Source organism: Rosa rugosa, chromosome 3, assembly GCF_958449725.1.
Source record: "Rosa rugosa chromosome 3, drRosRugo1.1, whole genome shotgun sequence".
In the NCBI taxonomy this organism is placed as follows: Eukaryota; Viridiplantae; Streptophyta; class Magnoliopsida; order Rosales; family Rosaceae; genus Rosa; species Rosa rugosa.
In genome coordinates, this window is record NC_084822.1 from 40687303 (window position 1) to 40714704 (window position 27402).

Below are 27402 nucleotides of genomic sequence, written 5' to 3' on the forward strand. Positions count from 1 at the left end.
TAATTGTGACATGTGATTGTTGCATGATTCTTCCTACATTAGATTAGTTTATTGCAATTAAGGAAAACATTTCTAAACTTGTATGACTTGCATACCAACTTGTGAGATTTTGTGTTTTATTGTAAAATTGATGTTTATTCATATGATTTGTGTACTCTTGCTTTAATTTCTTCACTCTAGATGTATGGTTTAGGTTTTCCCCTCCTTAATCTATATTCGGTGTGTTGGACTATAATTTAGCAAACTAATTATTATGATTGATTGTTTTACAATTGAAAATGAACTTTACGATATTAAGAAGTTTCTTTCTAACAACAAGGTAATTTAAATACACAAATTCTTTTTTAATGAATAAACCTAAATATTTATTGAACTGGGGACAATGAGTACAACCGTAAATGATGTTCATCCAGTATTGAAATAAACAATTTTAAATTTGTTTTTACAATTGAAATATAAACTTTACATTTTCGAACCTAATACTTCATCCGTCATCTCGTCCATGTTGTGATTCCTTATTACTTTTGCTGAGATAATTTGTGTAAATAGGTATAGCTTCAAGCTTTTCTCAACAAACAAAATGTTTGTTGCATTGACAAGGCAACAAGCTTCTGCCTTTCTGAGCCCATCACCACCACCTTCTGCTCCCTCTCCTTCCCCTCCTCCTCCTCCTTCACTGACCAACAGCCCCTCCAACCTGGGCTATGTGCCTGCAAATTCTCACAACTCCGGCCAACTTTTCGGTTACGAGAAGTGCCGGAGACACCCCAAGTTCATACCCTTCCCGAAATTCTCCGGGCGGAAGTCGACAACCTTCGACGACTCTCGGAAAGTAATAGGTTTAACCAATACTGTTCACTTCAACGGAAGGCAGAAATCAGAAACAAGGAGTTCTTCGACAAAAATGATAAAATCGTTGTTTCCGACAGCCCCTTGAAACTGTTCGTTGAGCTCGAATACCAGAAGCAAGATGATAGGGTCGTTCTGAAATTTGGGGGTTGTGCTTCACCGGCGGTCAACTCATTGTTGGGGTTTCTGAAGGAGGCGTTTGGAAAAATCAATGGAGCTGAATTCCTCCACAATCCCCAAATTCCCTGCCAGCTTACTAACAACCTGCCGGATTTTGAAGATTTATATTACAAGAACGCAGAAGCTAAAGAGCTGGAGAAGGCAGCCAAGATGGTGGTTCAAGGGTTAATATGATGGTTTTAAGTGTGGTGGTGAGGGCTAGGGTACCCTATTAAAAAAAATAAATTGTTTCTTTGTTATTTAGTTTTGTTGAAAATAAGTTGTGCCTAATATCTTTCCAACCCCGATGATGAAAGGATGGACTCGATGTGTTATGATTTTGAAGAGAAAGAGCATGTTTATAGGTCTTAAGATTTATTTTGCAATTAATTGTGACATGTGATTGTTGCTTGATTCTTCCTATATTAGGTTAGTTTATTGCAATTAGGGAAAGCATTTCTAAACTTGTATGACTTGCATACACGCTGACACGCTTAGGAGTTGCATTTGCTAGCTGTTTTTAGCATGTACATGTCGGTTTGTTATGTCCTAATCATCTGAGAATCTGAGATTATGATGAAGTCTTTTCTAATTAAGTCAAATAATTGTTATTAATATTGATTGAGATTGGTTATCCGTATTTGATTAAGACCAAACATTTGGTATATCTGTTGATTTAAATCTATACAATTTCGACATGACATTTGTCATTTTGTAATCAAATTTTAGTTAAAGTAACTAAAAAATAATTTGGTATTTGGTAATTATAATTGTAACCAAGAAATCAACAATGATTATGCGATGTATATGTTTGATTTCCTATGCATATGGAATATTATTATTTGGTGTTAAGTACCGAATAATCGATTGCAATCAATCTTTTATCAATTTATGCACCCCTAATTATATGATATAACATCGCAAGAAATCGACATTCATGGCTAAATAAAATGCATTGAAGACGAGATCTTATTATTATTTTCAACATTATAAAATCAAGAGAAAATTAATTAACTCATTCAATTACCATTAGTTTCTTTCCAAATTGATCAGAGTGTATGGAAAACTCCCTATCTTGACTAATACGTACCCATTGTCATCGATTCAATATGTAAAAGAGATATGATAAATGATTTCCTGCAAGAAATCAGGGCGAAATTGGATGAAACTAATAAAGTTTGGTAGATTACAACCGTACGTAAGGATTAAGGTGGCCTCCTTAGATGAGCAAGTAAAAATGATATAAACGTCTACTATGTGCAGTAATTAAATATCATCTAGCTAGCCAGTACGTACGAGCAGCTTGGTTGCATCTCCTTGGGATCTTCCTCGATGTAATTGCTTCAAATTCTTGCACCAAAAGTTGGATCTCATCAAAAATTGCACCTTCCAAACTTAGGTCCAAACTCCAAAGATGTATATATTGTTCATTAAGCTATAACGAGTGGAATATTATGAACTTTATGTCAAATCTGGTAATGTATTTCTGTATTCAAGCACTCTTACTACTGAATTACAATCATGCTGTTATAGAGCTCATACCATGATTACACTGTGTGTATTACAGCTAGAAAGCTTACATACACACCTCTGTCAATATTAGTATATTCCAGCTGCAGCATTGCTGGAAAGCATAGTGTGCTACAGCTCATGTAACACTTTAAGTATATATGCATGGAAACACTATATTGCAAATATGAAAACATATGATCAGCTTATCACACATGAATGTTTAATACCTGTTTGGTGCCTTGAGGATCACGTTGATCTATCTCTCTGGAGTCTTCATCAGGTCATTACAAATGGTATAGACTACGAGATTACAGTATATGAATTGGAATTGAAATTGAAATTAACATATATGATCGGCCCCCGAACCCCGTTTCCCCTTCCCCTTTCCGAGCTCTAGCGTTCCACCCTTTGCATGCCGGCTCTATTGGCCTCAAACCCCTGATTGGCCCCCGGATTCTTATTCCTCGATCTTCTCCTGAACTACTGCCCAATAGTTTTATTCTTTTCCACTACTCACAACTGCTACAGTAACCGTAACCACTCTTTGTCACGAATTCAGGCTCCGTTTGAAATTGTCTTGGATTCCTCATGTCTCTGCTATCAGCTGCTATCATTTCGGCATTTGCAATCATTAATTGGGACCATTATTAGGCCGTGGGTCTTTAAAGTTCAAATTTTAGTTGTTTTGGCTTGTCTTTGGCTTTATATCTCGGCGAAATCGGCGTCGCTGTTAAAGATCGATGTTTTTGCCAAGGGCTTTCCTTCTTCCTTTCACTTCAATTGAAGAATTTGGAGAGAGACGACGCCGCAGTTCAACGGCTCCATTTTTACAAGCGCAGAGAGATATTTCCCTCAGAAGTAAGAAGCATTTTCTGGTACGTACATGGTTCCTTTGACCTTGTTTTAATCATTGTTCTCAATTATACCAAGACGGAATCCAGGTACGTATACTCTTTATTGGAATTCTTTTGTGTTTCAAAACAGAACAGAACAGATCAATGCTTTTCTATGATTACTTTAATTAACTATCGCACCCTTAATCAAAGAAGTCTGGTCAATTACTTCGTTCACTATCGTAGAATTTTGTTACTTCTTCTAGAACCTACTTGGTTTCCAGTTTGTGTCCCAATTATTGATATTGATATCCTCACATTGCTTCTATGTATGAGACTGTTAATGCTACCATGAACCCCTTCTCATTCTCTAATGAGATGAGATGGGTTTTTTGTTGTGATTGGTTTTGAATTGATATGGGCTTTGATGTTTTAGGGGTATTATATTTGTGCTCGAGTTCGTTTTTGACTTCTCGCGTCTTCGTTTCTTTGCTGCGCAGAAACAGGTAAATCTGGAACTGATCTACAGTCTTAGAGTAATAGTCTTCTGTTTCAAATATTGAATCTCTCGACTAGTCTTTTAGTTATTTTAGTTTCAAATATTAAATCTGGACTGACTGACTTTGCTGGTTTTCTGTTAAGGGAAAGAGATACGTTCAGTCTGCAACTCTGATCGTGATTCTTTGACAGCCCGTCAGCTTTGTCTCCGTCGATACCGCCAAGGTGAAGTTTCAATTTTGGCATCATATAAAATCTAGCATCTTCGACTTTCAGTGTATGTTTGAAATCCATAATCTTCCTGTATTTTAAGGTCTTCACCTTAGATCTGTGTAAATTCAAAATTTGTATCGAATTGAAATCGGAGTATACGTTTGATATCTTAAATATTTTAGATTTTGTTCAAAAAGCTAAATATTTTGATAAGCTTTAGTCATTTTTTGTAAGTTGAGTTTGGTCAGTTTAAATAACTCCAATTCAATTCCCTTTTTGTGACTTCATCAGGAACATGGTTCATAGACACATTATTGTTCATAGAGTTTTATATAGGTTTTAGGGTTCTCTTATATTGATCAGCTTCGGATAAATTAAGTACAATTGAAATTTATTACACATTCTGATTGTTAGATTAAAGAGTCTTTTAGTTATGGTATCTATTGTTTATTACTTGCTTTTTTGTTTTTTATTTTTTTATTTTGTGTCTATTAGTTGATCATTTCGCACTAAACAGGCCTTTTTCAGCTTTCTCTCATCTGTGGTTGGCTCCCGCTTTTCTGACAAACCTTCACAAGTACAAACTTCCTCCTTATATTATTATACAAATGGAAGCTTAATGTTGAAAGCACCTTAATAAAACTTAAATCAAATAAGCATTTCAGATTTGTTTAATTCTTTCTACTATCAAAAAAATGCTCATCAGTTTTCTGTTTTGATTGTAGTAATATAACAGTGTCTGCATCTCCTTGCGATTTGAGTGTAACAACAGGAGTTAACAGTACTGCTTCGGTTTCTGATATTTGGATTGTTGCCTTTTGCTTTCTTCGTAAGTATTAGCATATACTCCAATTAATTTTTGGTTAGCTGAATTAATTGTCCGCTGTTCAATGTTTTTTTGTGAATTTATGTGCCTGTATATTCTACATTTAGGCTTCAAAACAAAATAATGAAACTGAAATGTGTTATTGCTTTGATTGTATGAATAACACAAACTGAAATGTGATATTGATTATGATTTTATTTATGGATCCTCGCATTAGTGTTTGTCATAGTAAGATTTGAATCTCTAAACCACCACATTTTAGTTTTATCTTTTAATAGTGTTCTCTCTAATGCATTCATTTTTTGTCTTGATTTTAGTCATTAGTTCTGCACCTACCTGGGATTTGAGTGAAGAAACAGAGGACGGACTGTGTTGTAGCCACTGAGCTCGCGAAGCCCCTCACTGCTTACTGCATGTAAGATTAGCTCAATTTAATTACTTTAGTTCAATTTTCTGATTATTTATGTCTGCAAAGAACAAACTTTTGGAGAAAAAATAATGTGTGTGATTGAATTGTGATACTAAGAATGAAAACCGATTAGACATAGCTTAAAATGGGTGAAGCTCATATTTTCAAGCTTTCCTTAATTTCCTTTATCCTCAACATCTGCTTAAGGCTTTTCAGTTGAGATATTATTGGAGTGGTATTTTTCTGATTTGACTCTGGTGAGTTCTTTGAGAGACATTACTGTTTTGTTTTTTTTCAAAACTTCATTTGCTTTTGTATTGTGGTTAGTTACTTTCGAGAAGGTGTGTTCCTGCAGATTTATTAATACCATATCTGACTATTAACAAATCAGATGATGGTGATCAATGACAAGAAATCTGTTTCTGCTGTTAATGTTCTTAAGGGTCTCTCACATAATGGTGATTAATGACAAGAATTAAATTCGATCTTATTCTCTGACTTCTTCATGCAGCATTGACAACGCATTTGGTATATGAAGTGGAACTAATTTGTGAGGACACATCAACAATATACCCTGATAATACAAAACAAATTTGATAGTTAACTAAAAGTAAACGATATCAAGTAGTAGGAAGTTGGTTTTAATTTTAATATTGATTGAGATTTTATTGATTTGTATAGGTTATTGAAAGGCTTTTCTTGATTTTGTTTTTTCAGGCAATGACAGAAACGAGTTTGGAGCAGAATCTCAGCCAAAAGAGGCTGAGGAAAGTGTGGTAAGTGATTCTGAACTTTTGCATTACGAATTGTGTGGCTCAATTGGTTTACGAGTTTGAGTTGCGAATGGAAGTTCTTTTGCATTTTTATTATTCTTAGACTACTTATAAGGTAGGATTAGTTGCTAACATGCCTTCTGGGTTTTGCACTTTTAGACTACTTATAGAAGTTCTTTTGCATTTTTATTATTCTTAGGTTCCATACTTTTGTCAAATTTGTAGTAATTTCATAATCAATTTGTTCATTATAAAGAGTTTAGGATGATCACATCTCATTTCTATACTATTGACCATGGCAAGAGCTCCATGTTGTGACAAAGCTAATGTCAAAAGACAGTGGTCTCCTGAGGAAGATAAAGCTAAATCTTGAGACTCATGGAACTGGTGGCAATTGGATTCATCTGCCACAAAAAGCTGGTTAGTTTATTAAAGGGTCTTTCTAAACTGGAACCAATCTTTAAGGATTTAAATGCCAATATGTATGGCAACCACGTATCCTATTGCATGTAAAGTAAATGGTTTTATTATGTTAGATTCTTAATGGAATTCTGGAATCGAATTTGGAATTTGTATGCTTTATAGTTGGAATTTGTTTTATTGCTCTTGGCTCATGATTGGTTTCATCAAGATCTTTAATTTAAACTTAGATAGTCACTCGAATTTGGTAAAGGAATTAATATCACTCCTGGCTCACGAGTGATATTAATTCTGCCACAAATGACATTGTAAAGGGAACCTGGCAACTGGTATGATTTGTTATCTGTTGTTTTGTTTGATGCTAGGCCTTCAAATTTTTGACAATATTCGGATAAATGGTAGAAATTTTAATGACCTATAATAAAGCCCAAATCTATTTTTAATTCCGGAACATTTTGTTCTGTGTTTATCATGAACTTATGACAACCTTGCTTTTGTTGTTTTTCTATCTAAAACAGGCTTTTAGGTTCTTCAACAAGAATCAAGTCGACCACATTAAGGTAAGAAGTAATCTTCTATGTGTATATTTGTTTTGTTAAATGAGGGCCAGGCTTGGTCAAAAAGTTCTATGTTGAGGGTGGTACAATGCACACCCACTGCATAACTTACATACCAAATTATGAGGGTGGTACAGTGAGGGCTTGGTCGACATAATCTTCTATGTGTCTATTTGCCAAAAAGTTCATTCAAGTCTGTGATGTTAACCAACTGATCGATTTTTTGATTTGAATAAAAGAGTTTCCAGTTTCTGAACATAGAATATTATTCTAGCTGTAGATGAATAACACTTCTAGCTGAATTTTGATTGAATTTCTTTACAAACTTCTTTGTTTACTTCAACAATTTTAATTTCTATCATAATTTACACTTTCAGTTTTATACAGCTCCCAAACTGAGATTTAGTTGATAATCTAAGAAAACAAACTCATACCAAAAGCAAATAGAAAAGGCTTGATTTTGAAACAAACCATCTTTCTACGGTTATTTTTTCAACTTCCGCACATCATTACTTTTATTCAGTTTTCTGCTCCGATCTACTCCTAAGTTCTGAATTTTGTTGATTTAGTATATGTTTATGTAATGTCCATTTGAATTGTATTTAACAGGGTGATCAGAACACGTGGTTTTCTAATAAAGAAGCCAAGCTGCTGAAATTGCAGAAAGTCACCTCTGAATTTGGTTTGTTTTTTATCCCTATTTGTTCTTCAATTTAGTTTATATTGGTCACTTTATATGGATTTATTGATCTGCCAGAATTGAGGCAGTAATTCAATGTTTTCATATTGTAGGAACTTTGTTTCTTCCATGACTTGGCATCTGAGTAACCGACTGCAATACTTCGAAGGTAACAATCTGATATTTTCCAATCAGTTCTCTGTTTATCTTATGAATCCACCATTTCAATCTGATACTTTCAAGCACAACAAACACTCAGCCACATTTATCGTCTTTTTCCTTTATCATTGTCGTTTTTTATTTATCTATTAATTTTAAATACATACAATTTGATCTCATTTAATAAGCAAACTTTTAAGTTTTCAATAGTTCCAGTATCCAAAATGTTTTGCTACTGCTTTCAGTTTTCAACTTTCTTTCTATTTTGTTTGTTTCTTTCTGTTTCCAGCTTCAATTTTAGATCTGTTGTTACTATTCCTTCCATTTTGAATTCTTGCTCATTTTGAAGCTCTTCGATTTTCAATTAATTCACTGAGGTATCTACAGCAAGATTGTTGTTTTGCTTATGGATGTTTGTTTTAGTATTTCATTTCTGTTAAATTCAGGGTTAGAAGATCGTTGGAATATTGACAATTGTCAACTCCTTAATCTTTATTGTTTTGTGAATCTTTATGCCTTACTATATCAATGCTGCTTTTTATTTCAAAATCACTATCTGCCATAGAGACAATCCTTTAGATCTGTATGAATTCCTCATTCAATAGGAATTCATCTTTGAAAAGAACATTCCCAAGATTATTGTTCTGCATTTTGATAATGTCATTCATGTTGCTTATTAGATAGTTGTAGCATGCAGATCCATATTCTTTTGTTTAGTTTATACTGATAAAGCTGCTCTAAGTATGTTGTTACATCATTCTTACAAACAAATTTCCATTACAGATAAGTCAGTTTATCAACACGCAGGCACTACTAGCTAACAAACGTACTACTTCTTCTTACTGTACCAAAGTGCTTTAAACTTCAAGCAGTTTTGTTTTTCATCTGATGTTAAGCTTAGAAAAATAATTCGTTTGCAACAACATATAATGCATAAGCTTTTGACAGAAAATGAAACTTCAGCATCCTTCAGATTCATATAAAAGCTGTCTTGCTGCCTTGACAATTAAAGGTTTGCTTTTATTCATCTCTAAATTCCTTATGTTTGCACTTCTTGACAATTAAAGGTTATGTATTCTTTATATTGTTTCTGTACAAGTTAAGCAATATCAGCATGTCAAAGATACAAAACGAATTGCTTCTAAAACGTCATGGTTCTCTTACGAATCTGGTATGGTTTGCAAATCTGATGGTATCTTTTTCTAATTTTTTTCTTTCTTTCTATATACTCTCCTTAAGTATACTTGGTTAGACTCCACGTCTAATCTAATTCAAGCACCCCTTCCACAGGTCTGGGAATGTCCTTCTGTGATTTTGATCATTGATTTATTTGTATTATCCTCCCAACATAGTGGCACTCAAAGGTCAGACGATAAAGTATTTACAGTCTTGGACATCATTTTACAGTTTTCAATTTCAATATCTGCATCACTATTTATGCCTGGTATCTGCTAAATGCATATATCCAAGTAGTTTAGTGTTGTTTAATGTAATGTTCTCGATGTAAATAGATACTTCTTCTTGATTTGATGTGGAGGTGTGCATTAGCTAATATTATGTTTTCATACCATTTCTCAAATTCTCCATCTGCAAGATTTTGTAACTTTGGATGATGACTGCAGTTGAACATCTTTCTTTTTCTTCTTTGGGTGAAACAGTGATAACTCGATCAGAGCTATGAGTAGATGTATAGCAGCCTGCTTCAGTACTCATGTTGTAAAGGCTTTAGTCACACAAAGGTGCTGAACTCGGGAACTTTGAGATCTTTTCTCACATGTTGTTTGTTATAGGAGAGATCTTCTATCATCGTTGTGTCTGAAATCTCTTTCTTTGAGAAATGCAGCACTTTTGAAAATTGTTTTTGTTATTTCCTGCAAAGGAAGAGGCAGTGACAGATAATTAATATGAATGCTGTAAAATATGATGCAGTAAACATGTAAAATGTTTGTCATTAATGAATCGATATCTGATAGCTTTTAGTTCTCCTTGCAATTTTATATCCATGCATATTTTTGGTAGTCTGTGTGTATACTATATAGAAATTTCTCCTAAAAAACATCGGTTTTCTTTTCTTTTCCTTAATTTCTTACCAATCTCAAAGTAGATAAAATCTGTTAAGTTCAGAGATATAGGAGTGATCATACTGGTATGTGTTTTTGATAATGGCATATGTTTTTGATTCGTGAACTGGTTTTCAGTATGCTGTAATGATGAAGTTTTAAGTTTTTTTTACTGGAGGTGTTGAAGTTAGTTCCTTTACATACCACAAAATTCTATTTATGCTCAAATTGGGTCTACTGCATTTGAATCACCGTGAGTATATCTCATACAACCAAGTAAAGCGGAATAATACGTTTCAATTAGCGGAATCTGCACTTCTTGTATTCCTTCTGGAATTTCAGGCGCTTAGATTGGATCTTTACTTAGGTTTCCAGAGCATTTTCCTAACCTGTATTAGCACTTTCTTTTCTACTCTTTCATTTTCAGTTTCATGTCAATTGTATTCAGTCGGTTTCTTTAATATGATATTAACAAGTACTCCAAAACCACACAGTCATTAGATTATACAAAAAGTAGGCAGAGCTTGCAAGTTTTATAATGTGAATGCTTGATGAACTTGAATATCCGCTGCCTTACTTCTACACTGCAATTAGTTGTTTCTTCATCATACAATTTGACAATGCCAACAAATCAAGTTGATAAAATACCAGATATATATTTGCTACTCTCTTCTTAAAATTTAATATCTCATTTCATCAATTAAATTTTCAACTTCCACAAGTTTCAGACTAAATATGCATAACTCCTCTACAACGGCATAACTCCCGCAGCAACGCGCGGCCAATTATTCCTAGTAGAATTTATGAACGGCTACATAGAGCTTTACCCAATTCTACTTGGCTTACTCGCTTCCCTCATGCTACTCTAACCAATCTTCCCATTCATGGGTCTGATCATGCTCCTATTTCTCGAACTTTTAATACTACTACAAAATGTACTTGCCGAGGTTTTAAGTTTGAAGCCATGTGGCTTTAACACCCTTCTTTTTCTGATTTGATTAAGACAGTTTGCAGTTCCTCATTTCAGGGTTCTCCACTTTCAGGATTTTCTTACTTATACCGGTCAATTTCAAGCTTTAGCTAAAACTTGGAATCGCAATATTTTTGGTAACTTGTTTAGTACTCTTTCTACTGTGCATGATCAACTGAAATTGATTCAGAGTCAACTTTCACATTCTTGGTCTGATGCCTTATTTATGCAAGAACAACAACTTAATTTATGCTCGGCTTACCGCAACTTATCAAGCTGGAGAAGTATTTTGGGCACAACAAGCTCGTACTAATTGGTTGCAGCTTGGAGATGAGAATACTAAATACTTTCAAACTCAAGCTCTAATTCGTCGTAAACATAAGTGTATTCTCAAAGTTAAGGATGATTTAGGCTTATGGCATGATGATTGTGCTGATATTGCTTCTATTTTTGTTAGAAGTTAGAACCAGATGGTCTAAACAAACGTTTTTCTGCTCCTAGAACTCTAGACAACTCAAGTATGACGACTTATTTACAGATTATTTCTCCTTGCATTTCTGATTTGGATAACTCTGCTCTTTTATCTCCTATTACAATGGATGATGTCTATATTGCTCTTTTTTCCATTGGTCCTCTTAAGGCTCCTGGACCAGATGGTCTTCATGCCAAGTTCTTTCAACATCATTGGAATATTATTAGTTCTTCGTTATTTCAGCTGGTGAATGACTTCTTTTTGAATGCCACTGATCTTTCTACACTTAATCATACTAATGTTGCCCCTTATACCTAAAATTGATAATCCAGAGGTTGTTAACCATTATAGACCAATCAGTCTTTGCAATGTAGCTTACAAAGTTATTTCCAAGATTATTGTTAATAGATTAAGGCCTGTTCTTGATTTAATGTATTTCGCCTAATCAGGGTGCCTTTTGCCCGGGACTTTCTATTTTCGATAATATTTTGATTGCTCATGAAATGTTTAACTCCTTTAACAAGAAAAAAAGCTAAACTTGGTTCTTTAGCTATAAAGCTTGATTTAGAGAAAGCTTATGATTACTTGAATTGGGAGTATATTAAGCAATGCTTGATTAGATTTTGGGTTCCATCCTCATTGGATTAACTTAATTATGAAATATAAAACTACTGTCTCTTTTTCAATGCTGATCAATGGATCTCCTCAAGGTAATTTCAAACCTTCTAGAGGTATAAGGCAGAGGGATCCCTTGTCTCCATACATTTTTATCATCTGTATGGAACCTCTAATCCGTCATTTAAATCAGTTGGCTCAAGTTGCTAAGCCCCAGGCAGGCCTTCTCACTTCTCCTTTTGGTTTCCATGTTTCTAATTTAGTATTTGCATATGATTGCTTAATTTTTGCTAAAGCAACTGTAATTGCAGTTCGTAATATTAAGGAAGTTCTTGATCTTTTTTCTCTTACTTCAGGCCAGCAAATTAATTATCACAAATCTACATGCTATTTTTCTAATAATGTTCCTTGTCTACTTAAAGATGATATTTGTGCTTTACTCGGTATTATGAGGAAAGCTCATATTGAGAAATATTTAGGTATCCATAACATTGTTTTTTGGAAAGATCCAGTTAACTCGACAGAATTAGTTTTACGAATGCAGAAGAAATTTACAGGCTGGAAAGCTAATACTCTTTCGCGAGGTGGTAAACTTACTCTTCTCAAAGCTAATCTCTCAGGTTTACCCATCATGTTCTTTCTTGTTTTAAATGCCCTTCTCGAGTTACTTCTAGAGTTGATGCTGAGTGTAGGAAGTTATTCTGGGGTTCTACCTCGGGCTAGCCTCCCATTGCCTGGTCCCAAATTTGCTCCCCAAAAGAAAAAGGAAGTTTGGGTGTGAGACCAGCTACTTTTAATAAAGCTGCCCTTTGCAAATTAGCTTGGAAGATTATTGCTGAACCTTCCAATTGGTGGGTTAAAAACTTAAAATTATGTAACAGAAATATCTGAATTCGTCGGGACAGTTTTTTCTTGGCTCGTAAGCAATCACACCATTCTTTAGCATGTAAAGGTATTTTAGGTGCTCGTTCTCTCCTTTTGCAAGGTATTCGTTGGATTGTTGGTAAACGGTGAGCAAATTAATTTTCGGACTTTTAATTGGTGCTTTCCTTTTCCTTTATATAATCTTGTCCCTGATAACCAAAAACCTTTTCTGGATCTCACTCTAACTGTTGATAAAGTTATTGCTAATGGTTCTCGGAACCTTGCTCCGGTTCAACAATTTCTACATGATGATACCTTACGAACTATTACTTCGTTACCTATGCCGCTGGTGCATAGGCCTGATGAATATGTTTGGGGTCTAATTGGCTTTGGAAAGTTTACTATTAAATCTGCCTCAAATCTTCAGTCATCTCACTTACTTGAGCATTCTAAATCCAAACTGTTTTCTATCATGTGGAGGCTTATAATTCCTCCTAAGGTGAAACTTTTTGCTTGGTTACTTACTAGAAATTGTGCCCGCGCTTTGCCGTGGAACATACTCTTATCAATGAATTGAAGTTAGTTTAGCTTAAGTAATTGGTGGAGATTGTTTAGGAGAGTAACTGCTTGTATAGACAACAACACTGGAATACCAATTATTACATCTTATTCAGATAATTGAAGGAAGTTTAGCTAAAGTTATTTGGTTTGATTTGTATAGTAAGAGGTTATTTTGATAATACGTTTGTAACTATACTACCTGATCATCTTAACACTACCTGGATCTACCCTACTTATAGTCTTTAGTACATATAAGTTCAAATCAAAGACTAAGTAGTCTGATGATCAGGTAGTATAGTAAGAGGTTGCAGGAGTCTCACTTGCAGTTTACAGACATTGATCTCTCTCTGCTTGAATTAAGCCAAGTTAATCCAAATTTGACAGAGGGAAAATAATTTGATCACGTAGTGTATACATGATGTAAATTGATGTTTCGAAAAATGATCTTTGACATAACATGCTTCAAACAAAAGATTAAGTATCAGGATCAATGTTTGGATGACGTTGAAGAAGAATATGAAAAATATAAACATGAAATGAGAATTATTACCACTATCCAACTTTGAAGTAGATAAAAATATGATAGTAGTGTGGTTTTATTTGCAAGCCTGTAGGGTCTCGAGTGTCTGCTGGATTAAGTAATAAGGTCTATTAAGAAATTAGCTCAGTTAATGCCTATCAAGAGTTGAGACCAAATAAAATAACCTTAATGATCGACCAACATGAGAGAACTGCACTAGTTCTCATTTGTAGTGTCAAATGAAAACTTAATTGTTTAGTTACTTTCTGCAACCTATATGAGTCACATTTCTAAATAGGCCTGGAATGCAAAAGAGTAATGCTGGTGCCACTAAACTGTACTTTTATAATTGCAGCACTATATGTATACATTTTTTCCGGTAAGGCATTCACCTTGAACTAAGTTTGCGTTTTCACTTCCAAGTACTATACAGACCGAAATTTGAATACCTTAAATTTCCATTCACTTCCTTGATTATCTCAGCAGTCGACCTAACACCCAAACTATTTTCAATTAAAGTTTGCCTAAGATGCATAAAACTAATTAACTTTTGATAACACTTTCAAACAGGGTCACTATAATTCCAGGTTGTTTTTCTATCTTCTTTGCAATAGTTTTGACTGCCAAGATTCAATCACAAAAGAAAAGGAACAAACTTTAATCAAATTCCCAAAAGGAAAAAAGGTTTAAGGGTTCTTCTGCTGCGTTAAGGGGATTAGAATTGGCAGTCAAGAAATTCAGAGAAGAAAACTCATTCGTGAAGCAGATCGTGCCCTGAATAAGGAAATTACCAATTAACCCAAAAAAAACACATAAAACAACCATTTTGAGCTTATAAACGATCAGAAGAAGCTCAAAAAAAAAAAAAAAATACCCACAAAATCTGTCTTATGATGCAGGCTCTGTTCGATGTATACTATATGAACACAGAATCTAAAACAAATGAGGCAAAGCAAAAGAAACAGATGAACCCAAAGCATAGACCACCTTAAATGGCAATCGATCAGAAGAAACTATCAAAGCCAAGCTCAGGATGATGAAATTTTACATAAAACCCTTAATCGAATAATCTCAAAAAGCTGAACCCAACAAAATTGACCGAAAAATTTATAAGTTAGCTGATACTTAATTTAAAGATTGAAACTTTGAATGTGAAACGGAAATTCCCAAATTGGGAACAGACTGAAACCGACCAAGACATCCCTTCCTCCTCTCTAGACTTTCCCTCAGCAAATCTTCTTCTTCTTCTTCTTCTAATTGGCAGCGAAAAGTCCCCTCCCTCTCTGTCCAAGTCCACCAAAAGCTCTTGGAGACTGTAATTGGATTACAGAATTCGAATCCAGACCCTATCCCTAACCCAATCAATCAATCTCGGTCTCTCTCAAACTATCTATCCAACCAAAGCTATTTCCTCTCCATTTCAATTTTCTACCACCCAAAGTTGCATGCACTGAAATTCAAAACCCAACCAATCGCACCCAAAATGTGAAACCATTCGACCAAATAAGAAGCTTACCTGGAGCTTAGGCCCAGTTTGGGATTGATTTTGAAGGTGCTTCTGGACCTGCTTCTGCTTTTGGGTTTATGTTATGCTGTTTGGTAAATGTCTAGAAAGTGGCTTTTGATCCAACTTGCTTCTCCTAGAATCTGAAATTGAGAAGCACCCAAGTACCAGCTTTGGGAAGCTGCTTCTGTCAAAACACGGAGTGAACAGTATTTATGTCCTCATCTTTTCTATAGAAGAGCATTACTAATTTCAAGTCTCCCTGCTCATTATCAACTACGATAATTCGATGATATTCAAGCTCAATACCAGAGGATGAAATTCGAAGATTAAAGCCAAAGGATGACGAACCTGAGCAAGAACTGGTTTGGGCAAATTGGCGCCTTGAAAGAAAGCGACGGCCTCAGCTCCGCTCTCCGAAAGTAAGCTTCCAGCTGATCCGTATACGCACCGGCCGCCATTTGTCTCCGATTTCGCACAGATCACATCCAAGACGCCAAACCGAATCAAATCCTGCTCGAATCTCAGGCGGCAATGGCGGATCGAATTGTGGCTGCGTGGGATTGGTCGGTGGATCGATTAGAGAGGGAGAGAGAGAGACATTGGGTCTGTTGTGTTTCAGACCAGAAAGGTAAAGCTTCGTTTGTAAAATTTTCATTGCAATTACAGTTGGAGGAACTTGACTCAACTGTATAGTAAACAAAAGGATTACTAATTTCTTTTGTTTAAGAATTTGTGTAAGTTGTCGTCACAGGAGTACTCTGATGATCAAATACTATTGAGGGGTAAAATATTGTCGTCAATATGGATGCCTGTTGTTGTTTCTGATTCTGTCATAATAATACTAGTGAGTAAGCAATGTATGATGAATTCATGTATATTAGTGTAAGCAATTATCTGAATCTGGTATAGTGGCAAACTAGTGACTGAGCAGTGATATTAGTGCAAGCTAAAATATGAACCAGCTATGATGGTGAACTAGTGACTGGGCAATGCCTGTTGTTTCTGTTTCTTTCATTTTGCTTTAGGCGTATATATGGAGATCGAGGGAAATTAAACTTGTGACGAAGCAATGTATAATGGATTCATATACAGTACAGGCACTTTTATAAAGCAATGATTTATGGCGCTTCAAGTGGCATTTTTGTTGTTGTTGAGGACTTTAGTGATTTAACATCATTTATACACACCAGCATACCTTTTATTCTCAAATGTTTTTATTATCTGTTTAATAGGGCATGTGATGTTTACATCAGTGATCATTATCCAGGTTTTGGATAACATGCAGGAGTCGGCTGGTCTGAATTATGGTGTATAATTTCTTTGCAATTTGAATTACTGGGTGATTGAATTGACTTTGAACTTTCGCTTTCAAAAAAACTGTCAGTGCAACTAAGGTTTTAGAATACTCTAATTATCTTAATGGTATTTGAAAGAGAATTATGTCCTACTGACAATAAGTTGATGCTTTGCTTGATGCAGGTGACACCACCTCATTGTCATGTAAGAAACTCTCCTTCACAAGCAGTGTGGGTGGCTCTTCTCCTCTAATTTACATGGTTTTTGCATTGGGGCTTTTCTTTGTGTCATTGTGTTAGCATATGACATTTTCTATTGGCTTTTACTTTATCAATTGTACATAATGCATAATTATTGGAAGGTTTGGTTTCTGTATTACTTTGTGCTACCATTGCTTGATTTTGCATAATCAATTGATTATCTTTAATACTCTACTTTCAGTATTCTTTTAGACTTTATTGATTACTATTATCATCTTTAACTGAGCTCAGATAAATGAATTTTGGATAACTCTAGTCTCTACTGTGAACTAACTTAAGATCTTGTGAACATACAGGCCGTAGACTAGACTCATAAGCCCAAAAGCAATGTACAGATTAAATTTGGAGATTTTACTACTACAAGAGGTCTCAATAAAAAGAGGACACATCATTGTCAGATAGTCTCTGTGCAACACCATTGGCTTGCCCAGGGAGTCGGGGACATAGAAAAAAGAGAAATACGAATGGGATCAAGAAGACAAGAAGCACCTGGATATCTTCTAGCGGGTTGACATCCAAGTATAGAAGATTTCATTGTTGAATAGCTTGAAGACAATTGGTTTCAAGAGTAGTAGGAATAGGAATACAAGGCTGCTCAAACATGTAGTTTATCTACTTTGAAAACGACCTCATGATTATTTTCATGATATTGTTGTCTAACGATATTCAATTTTTTGTTAATATAAATTTGAACTCACATACAATATATCATATGTTCTATTTCAAGAGGTTGCTGCTATTTCCGCATCATAAGAGGTATAGCATGGAAAAGGAAAATAAGACCTGTGCAGTCACAGGCTTCATCTACATATTACAAAATTGATTGAACTTTGACTATTATTGTACTATTATTACCAATTTGTAAGTGATCTCCAAAGAGACTGGATCACTATTGTTGTAAGACAAAATCATTGTATTTTAACACAATGTTAATGTTAAACCCCTTTCAAATTCATCGTCTTATTTCTCAACAAAGTTTTCAAATGGATGTGCATCTCTGATTCACAAACTTCTTGTTTGTTACCCAGAATTGCTTAGGTCCAAGCAAAATTGCCCAGATTAGTATTTTTAGCATTTATGACCGTTTTAGTGATTATACCCAGTCACAGCACTTTTATCCATTTAGCATTTAGTTGCAAATTTCAAGTGACTTTAACATATTGTGTAATGGTTCCCGTTGAACTATGGTTGGGAAATTAATTCAAAAATTAATCCAGTTATTCTAGACAATTGTGTAATAGTAAAACATAATATGCATGTTGAAGGGTTTAAAGTAAATCTTTTATTTGGTCCAAGGATAATACATAAGATTTTTTTTTATTTGGTATGGTTACATAATCAAAAAATAAAATTATGTATTTTAGTAGCATATCTTAGCATATATGACCATTTTGGTAATTATACCCAGCCAAAGCACTTTTGCCTTACAACTTACCAAACATCTAGAAATTGCTTTCGTTCTCACAGCACTTTTAAAATCAGTTTACCAAACGCCTCAGCTGCTTCTTCTCACAGCAAGTTCGGAAGTGTTTCCTCTCACAGCAGGTTCGGAAGTGTTTCCTTTCACAGCAGGTTCGGAAGTGCTTCTTCTCACAGCACAACAATCCCAAACTAAGCCTTAATTTTCCTCATATACCATAAAGCTTAATTTTGATGGCTCGATTCTCCCCTCCCATCGTGCTGCTGCGGGTTTTGTAGTGCGAGACTCATTTAGCCAGCGTCTCTTAGCTATATATGTCCAAGAACTTGGGTTTCATGGATGTTCTTTTTGCTGAAGCGATGCCCGGCCCTTCGTGAAAGTCTCTCTCATCTCTCCAACATTACTTCTCAACCTCTGCTTATAGAAGGTGACTCGCAGCTGCTTATTGATGCCTTGAACCATCGTGTCTTTGTTCCTTGGCGAATTAAATTCCTCATCGGTTTCTTTTGCTCATGTGTGGAGAGAAGCTAATTTCCTTGCTGATAACTTAGCAAACCATGGGCATTCCACTCCTTCGGTCCCGTTGTTTACGACCACTGCCTTGCAGTTTGATCAGTAAAGAAGCGGTTCCTGTTAAGACATATATGGTTGCAGTTGTGTGTCGAAGCTTGGATACGGAGGATTACTTTTGGAAACCACAAATTATTTTTTTTAAAGTTTATTTGCCTCCTTACTTGAGATGTTTAATCTCATCAAATTTTGTTAAGACATATATGGTTGATGATGTGCGTGATTGCTTACCACCAAAGTTGAACATTAGGAATAGAATCTTCACTTGAATATAGGTCATAGTGAGCTAAATTGAAAAGACTCACATTAAATTTGTTTAATGAACCTAATGTAAACTTGAGCTAAAAATATTAATGATGTAAGTCTTAAGTTCAATACTACACCATCTTCCCTTCTATGTAAGCTAAAAAATTGTGGGCTTATAGATTTTTTGGATTTCAACTTTAAGGCTTTACCTCTCTAAGGGATTCTAGGCCCAAATCACTTACTCCCCAAGTGTTGCGGGAGTAGGGTTCCTTGGGGTGGCGGAACTGTGGTAGTCCGGCCTTCGGGGTGCCACAATCTCAACTAGATTAGTAGGTGTTAGATCAATAAAGGTGTTGGATGAGATGCTTCATGCTTCAATGTAATCTTTAAACCTTCTCAATTGATACCACTCATGGAACCAACCTCTGAAACTGTATCCGGATCCGTTGTACCCAGACCCGAACACAAAGTACCCGGGGTCGAGACCTTCCAAATCCGTGAAGAAATCCAGCGGCTCGTGCTGTGCCGTCGGAGAACGCCAGCTCTTTCACGACGCTTCTAGAACTTTCGTCGACCCAAGCCATGGAGCTCCTCCACCATACCTCTCATTGAAGTCCTAAGCTAATCCGGCTCCTCGAACTATTATTCTGTAAATCATGGAGGCTGAAGACGTCTTCGCTTCTTTGTAATTCTGTTGATGAAGCTCGTAGGTCTTGAGATAGTGGAGAGAGAGAGACAGACAGACAGACAGACGATGACATGAGTTGTAATTTTTAGTCTTTTAAGGTCATGTTATTAGGAAATGGAGTGATTTAACATAAAATATTATGTTATTTAATCTAACATATCACATGTATAGATGACCTTAATTATCATTTCCTCTATAAAACAATCACAAATATATTTCACTTAAGGGTAATCATTTGGTCCACATGCCCAAAAATTCATGGGCACTCGCCTGGTTTAGTGGGAAAAATCTCGACCCGTAGCAAATCCTATCTCAGCCCTGCCCCTTGGCCATGAGGCAGGGTTAGGGCGGAGGGTTCAAAGCCTAGGCCTGGCCTTATAAACCCAGACATGAAAGCGCATTCAATTCTAGTATTAATAATTTTTTATGTAGTTATTAATTGAATCTGTGAATTAAAGGCCATATTTTCCTTGAATTTTGTATTTTATCTTGTTCTTTTTTCTTTTTTTTTGGGCAATATATTTTATCTTGTTCAATCATTAAAATATATCATAATTTTTTTTATATCTTTTTGTATTTTTTTTTTTTAAAAGAATGACATTACATATAAATATAATGAGCTCGGCCCTGCCCACCCAAAAAGTCTGTAATGCCCTGTGCCTATGGGCGGGCCTGAGCCTTAATTTTATGAAAAAGCTTGGTCAAAAAATAAGAAAACATATGTTGTGACTTTGCCCAGCCCGAGTCCATTGATTATTGATGACCCCTAAGCAATACTATTCCATTTTGACACCACTAACAGTGTCATAGGGATTAAAGAAGTAATACTTTGCATGTACTGAATACAATACACACTGATGGCCAATGATAGAAAAAAAAAACCCACCAATATTTTATATCAGTGTAATACTATTCATTTCTGGACCGATGATTTGTGGTGGCTAAAAAAAGGTGCTAATGGTAAAAAAATTTGTTACGTCCCGTATCTCAATTTACCCGTTTACTAGTCATTTGGACGGTAAACGACCTTTACTTTCACTTTTACTGTCGTTTAAGTACTTTTAGTGGCCCTAAAAGTTGACTTTTCGTTCGGGTCAAAATTTGAGGAAACTTTCTTCATGGAAGTCGTAGAGGACATTAAACCGAGCGCGTGCATACTTGGTTCGTAAAAATCGGAGTTCGTATGCGAAAGATTAAAGTTATTGTTCATGGTTACTGTTCACGGTAACTTTCTATAAATAGCTGAGTTACTGTGGTAGATTTCCATTTTCGGAAATCTACCGAATTTTCTCTCTCTTCTTCCCCGACTTTCCTTCCCCTTCTGCCTGTTTTCTTCCATCGGCGAATTCTTCCGTTTCCGGCCACCCCACGACGGAATCCGAGCACCGGCAGGCTCGCCTCCTCCTCCTTGTCATGCCTGCGGTGGTGTTTTGCGGTGGCTCGGCCGGAGGAGCTCAGAATTGAGCCGCAAAGTTTACTGTAGCCGAACGGAGGTTTCGTCGATTTCCGGCCGTATCCGGCCACCAAAACCACCGTCGAAGGTGCGGTTTTTGCCAATGATCATTTTGCCCCTAGCCTTGATCCACGATTTGCAGTGTAGAGGGAGAATCGATCAAAACCCGATCCTAGGGTTCTTGGAAAATTTCTGGGTTTTCTTCATCGGCCAATCTCGAGCACTTAAAGGTAAAATTGGAATTTCTTGTAGTTGTGAAAAGTGTTGGGTCTGTTGAGTAGGTGGTGCTGCCAAAATTTGGTGGCCATCGGAGGTGCTGGTCACCGGCGCGTGGGCCCTACGCACCGCTACTGTGGGTGGCGCGTGGAGGCGTGTAGGGTTTGTTTTTAATTCCTGTTTTAGCCCAATTAAATCCTATAAATGTTGAAGAGCTTGTATGTGAAGTTTGGTGAATTTTGGAGGAGTTTGGAATTGGTTGTGATTTTCCGAAGTTTGGAGTTTGTGATTGAATTGTGGGAAATCCGGCCGTCAGACTTCCCTTGTTTTCGTTGTGGAATATGTAAATCGAGGAATTGGTGTTATGGGTATGTTGTGGGTTGAATCCGAAAAGAATTGGAGAGATGATTTATGAGGATTCGATTTTGAGAATTGTATTTAATTACAATAGTTATTCACGAATTATATTTATGTACATGGCGTTGTACCGAGCTATTGCTCGACGAAGGAACTCGTACGCATGATCGCCTAAATGGTACTATGAGTGGACTTTTGTTTTAAATAATGATGCATGCGTTTATTTTCTTGAATTAATGCTTTATTTAATTAACATATTACTTTTCGAGCATATGAATTGATTTCGGAATTTGATTTCGGTTTATCTCGTGGATTTACTTTCATTGATGAGTTTCATGAAGTGATTATGAATTATTCCGGTTGTGATTTTCGGATATTAATTTTGTTATGCTCGGATTCGAAATTATGATTTATGTTGTTTTTCAACAAAGTATTTTCCATGGTATTTATTTTAAAGTGGAATATTAGTTCATTATTGAACTTCCTTGCTTATTAATCATTGACCCGAGAATATTTTTGCGTGTGGGACACGCCGTTGATTTATTGATATTTCTTATTTATTTATCGACTTTCGGATTTGGCATTGGGAATGCCTTGATGATGATTTTGGAATTGGTTTTGTTTCGAATTATGGAGATTATGATTTATTAATATTTCTCGCATTTTTTGCTATTGATTTGAGATACTCTTGGCGTGTGGGACACGTCGTTGGAAATTCATTTGCGAGAGTTGGGGAAGCTTTATGGATTTATGTGGTTTTCGGATTTTATTTTGCCAGACTTTGGGTGACTATTATCATTGCTAGCATTGATCTTCCGCCTTTGTGGCGAGGTGATGGGATCACCGAAGCCCGTCCGCCTTTGTGGCGCTGGTTACTGTCTTTGTGACAGTAATGTTGAAGCCCAGTATCCTAATCGCTACACTTAGTGGCGTGTGGGTATATAACGAGAGTATATGGGAGTACTTTAGCCTGGGAAGCTATCACCCGAGCCTGGGAGGCTCATTCGTATGGCTATCTTCTTCCCCTACTTTTATATTATTTATGGGCTAGCGGGGTCTAGTCCGATGATACGACACTCAGCGGATTTGATTTACAGTTTCCAGTTTCCTGATTTTAAAGATAAATGTTTTACCATTGTTGCATGCATCGAGTTTTTAAAGAAATAAATGTGGGAAAGTATAGAATCCTTTTTCTTTTCAATTATTTATTTTTGTCCACTCACGCTAACGTTTTCATATACTTTTCCCCTGGGCCCTTCGGTTTCAAATGCCCAGTTTGCAGGCGAAATTAGTTGAGGTCGGGCGTACATGGAGTCGAGGCATAGACAACAGCATTGCTTCCGCGTACTCATTCTATTTCTATTTTCTTTGTTACCTAGTGGATTAGTATTGCTCTGATAACCTGTGAGATTAATATTGTTTTTGGGTTGAGACTGATATTTGTGAAATTGGAGTTGTGATTTGAGGAGCAGGTGGCTCCAGGAGAATAAGGATGAGTGATTTAGAAGTGTAAATTTCATTTCTCCAGGTTTTGGGTAGTCCATTTTAGGGGAAGTTCTGTCAAATTTTTGAAAGAATTTCTTCTAAGGTGGACCCCGCAGGGCCACTTCGAATTTCAGGGTGAAATCCAGGGGCGGGTCCTGTCATTTTTAGTAATGAGCTTGATAGATTTCTAACAACTCTTTCTTGCAGGCAAAGATTGGTACTAGTCTAGCATATGTTTGGAGGATTGATACCAGTCTATCATTAAATTTTTTTAGAACTAATTGATTCTCTTCCATCACAATAAAAGCTATTTGTAGGAAATGCTTTGGTATCCCACCCTTTTTTAATGTAAAATAAAAAAGGAGGGGCAAAAAAAAAAGAGAAGGATTTTAGAAAGTATTTTGTATATTTTAATCAATTAAGTACTGAGGTCATTCAAGTTTGAAAATGAAAATTACTTTCTTCGAACTTGATCAATTTAATCAATATAATAGAAAAAGAAAATTTATTACATTTTTTTTTATTAAGCAGAGAGGGATTGAGTTTTTAAACCATTCTATGTATTTTACTACATGTAAGAATGTAACATAACAAAAATAGAAAGACCCAACCCCTTTTGTTTGTATTTTTTATTTTATCAACTTCAATCTATTCTATTTGGCATTGGTATCAAGTTCTAATCTTTCTTCAAAATTTTCTTCCAAAACCCTAGCGCGTCTTCCGGCGTACTCGAACGACGCTCGTCCGGTGGTGGCCTGGCATCTATGTCGGCCTTGTCGCGTGATGTCAGGGCTGCTGCTGGACCGAAAAGACTTGCTGATAGTTGTTCTCAGTTTGTCTCTTTGCTTGGAGTTTGACGGCATCGCTGCCGGATCTTACTCTGTTGGACGCTGTGGCATGTGGGATCGACGGCGACATGGCAGGTCGAGGGGCAACGCACAGGTGATGGCTTTGATGGAGGCGTAGGCAGCGGAGTTTGTTTGGTGGTGACTTGGTGTGATGAAGATCGATCCTGGTGGGTCGGGTCTTCTCTTGTTCGATTTCGCTGAGAGCTCTGGTTGACCGCGTCGGGTGTTGATGGTGGTGGTGTTCCTCGTAGCGGCGGCGGGGCTGCTATGTTAGACTATTGGCGGCTTGGCACAGTGCGACAGGGGTTGGATTGGGTTGCTTGCTGCTAGGCTCGGGCTAGGGCTAACTGTGGGCTATTTGGTTGTGGCCTCTATAATAATAATATATATATATTTTTTTTTTCAGGGCCCTATGCTTGATTGCTTGTTAGGTTAGGTTACTTAATGAGCCCTAACGAATGTAATTTTTCTTATCTATTCGCTATGTTTTTTCCATAGCTTATAGGCTCGCTTTTAAGTGAGCGATAAGTTAGAATATAATTGGTCTATTATATATATACATATCCAATCCAGAGCGGAGCTCCGCTTTGAAATTAACGTGTGAAGTTCGAGTTTTGGGCCACTTTTTGGTCACATATCTACATCTCGACCGTTCAGTTTTTAGGTACTAGTGTATAGATCATCTCTGCAAATTTTCAGCCAAATTGATTATCGTTAAGGTATCTAACTCGCTTAAACCAATGGACGGACTGAATCTGTCAACCTGAACCGTACTAGCTTTAAGGCAGTTATCAATGCCTTAACGATCATCATTTTGGCTGAAAATTTGCAGAGACGATCTATACACTAGTACCTAAAAACTGAACGGTCGAGATGTGGATATGCGACCGAAAAGTGGCCCAAAACTCGAACTTCACAGGTTAATTTTCAAAGCGGAGCTCCGCTCTGGATAGGATATATATATATATATATATATATATATATATATATATATATATATATATATAATCATTCTCAGGTGCGGATATCCGCACCTAAGAAAAAAGGTGCGGATTTCCATTTTTTCCCCACTTTCCGATCACATTTTCACATCTTAGCCGTTCAGTTTTTAGGTCCTAATGTATAGATCATCTCAACAAAATTTCAGCCAAATTGGTGATCGTTAAGGCATCCAAAACTGCAATTTACACGAACGGACCGAATCTGCCGAACCGGAACCGTTCGTGTACATTGTTGTAAATTGCAGTTTTGGATGCCTTAACGATCACCAATTTGGCTGAAATTTTGCAGAGGTGATCTATACATTAGGACCTAAAAACTGAACGGTTAAGATGTGAAAATATGATCGGAAAGTGGGTCAAAACTGGAAATCCACACCAATGAAAAACTGCGGACGTCCGCAGTGGAGAAGGCCTGTATATATATATATATATATATATTATTCAGAGCGAGGCCATTAAAGTGCGAGGTTGTAGTTTAAGATCACTTTTCGGTCGCATATCTACATCTCGACCGTTCAGTTTTTAGGTATTAATGTATAGATTATCCCTGCAAAATTTCAGCTAAATTGATAGTTGTTAAGGCATTGATATCTGCCGTAAAACTAGTACGGTTCAGGTTTGACAGATTTAGTTCGTCCATTGGTTTAAGCGAGTTAGATACCTTAAATATCATCAATTTGGCTGAAATTTTGCAGAGATGATCTATATATTAGTACCTAAAAACTGAACGGTCGAGATGTGGATATGCGACCGAAAAGTGATCCTAAACTCCAACCTCGCATTTTAATTTCAAAGCGAGGCCTCGCTCTGGATATGAACGGTATATATATATATATATATATATATATATATATATATATATATATCACTGTGGTTTCACCATGAAACTTTGTTCTGTCCATTGTGAGACAGCGGGTGGATATGTAATGACATTATTGACATAAGTTTTATAAATGAAATTACTATTAATTCAAAAATTTGGCATTGGTATCAGATCTAAAAATATTGAAAATGATAATAATAATAAAAAATACTCATAAAAAAGTTCATAAAAAGAAACTCAAAAAAAAGTTCTATAGAATATGGATTATGGACGTCCCCATACCTAAAATTTGTGGGAAGGTCCCTCCGACAGGTAACCAGGGCCCCAAGACAGAGTCTTTTTCCCTCCACCATTGCTGCAATGCATGGACAACCGTGCACTGCTCAGTATTATATATTTCTCTCTGTTATTTGTTGCCGGAGTTGGAGAATGCGACTGATAAATAATTCACATTTTCGAATCGTCACCACTCACCAGATCACACTTCTCTATCTCTCTCTGTCTCTCTCTCTCTCTCTCTGCACGAAACAGGAAAAAGGGGTTTTGGTGTAAAAAAGGAAAAAGGGATTTTAGATAGATTCAAAAGCTAGGGTAATGACATATCATATATTCATATATTTCCAGTATTCCAGTACTGGGTAGTGGGTAGTGGGTACGTTTTAGGTTAACCCAATTCAAAATGCAGAAAAAGACTACTATTCGTTTTTGCACTCGCATACCTTATGTGCATACACAGCTGTGCTTTCTTCGTTCCTTTTATGGCTTTCTGCCATCAGAAATTTTTGAGAGATGGACCATTTGGTTGGACTTTCCATTGTTTCTTTTGCTGCCCTCTATTACCCAAAGTTTTGTCTGTTGTTTCGCATTAATTGCTTGCATATATAAGCGACAAGAAACCCATCTCTCTCATTCTCTCTGGGATTATGGTGGGTCCAACGAGAGGAGATAACCCTAAATTGTGCAGGGCAGTGACCTCTGCATCTGACACTATACTTCATCTTCAACATTCGTTTGAGGAGTGGAGAAATTAAGAGCATCTCCAACCATTTAGTCAAAAGCCAAAGTCATATGCAAAATATGACTCTCATCACTATTCATTCAATTTTTGCATCTCCAACCATCTTTAGTCAAAAGCCAAAGTCATTTAATAAATTAATCATTTTCGAGAATTAATTAACTACAATATGTAGCACATGCAGTAGGGCCCACCATTTTTTCAGCCAAAGAAATTTGGCTTTCGTTATACAAACTTGAGTAATTTTGACTCCAGTTATGGCTCAAGA

At 36.2% G+C, this 27402-nt stretch overlaps 2 long non-coding RNA genes across 15 annotated transcripts; one reads left to right on the forward strand and one right to left on the reverse strand.

Annotated features, from left to right (window-relative positions):
* Window positions 1–2557: 2557 nt before the first annotated feature.
* On the forward strand, window positions 2558–9866 carry LOC133738427 (uncharacterized). Of its 14 annotated transcripts, none has more exons than XR_009860119.1 (15): window positions 2558–2813; window positions 3080–3859; window positions 3996–4076; window positions 4582–4641; window positions 4790–4893; window positions 5208–5305; window positions 6017–6075; window positions 6376–6492; window positions 7011–7052; window positions 7659–7731; window positions 7842–7897; window positions 8671–8713; window positions 8836–9058; window positions 9178–9251; window positions 9546–9866. It is a non-coding gene; the product is annotated as an uncharacterized LOC133738427 (long non-coding RNA). The 14 variants fall into 14 exon arrangements; XR_009860118.1 differs by having other exon boundaries at window positions 2572–3395; window positions 3790–3859; XR_009860120.1 differs by having other exon boundaries at window positions 2574–3859; window positions 8836–8899; window positions 8987–9058.
* Window positions 9867–14255: 4389 nt separating this feature from the next.
* LOC133735189 (uncharacterized) lies at window positions 14256–15941 on the reverse strand. The gene is made up of 2 exons (XR_009858829.1): window positions 15805–15941; window positions 14256–15640 (listed from the first exon to the last, which is right to left on the reverse strand). It is a non-coding gene; the product is annotated as an uncharacterized LOC133735189 (long non-coding RNA).
* Window positions 15942–27402: the final 11461 nt, after the last annotated feature.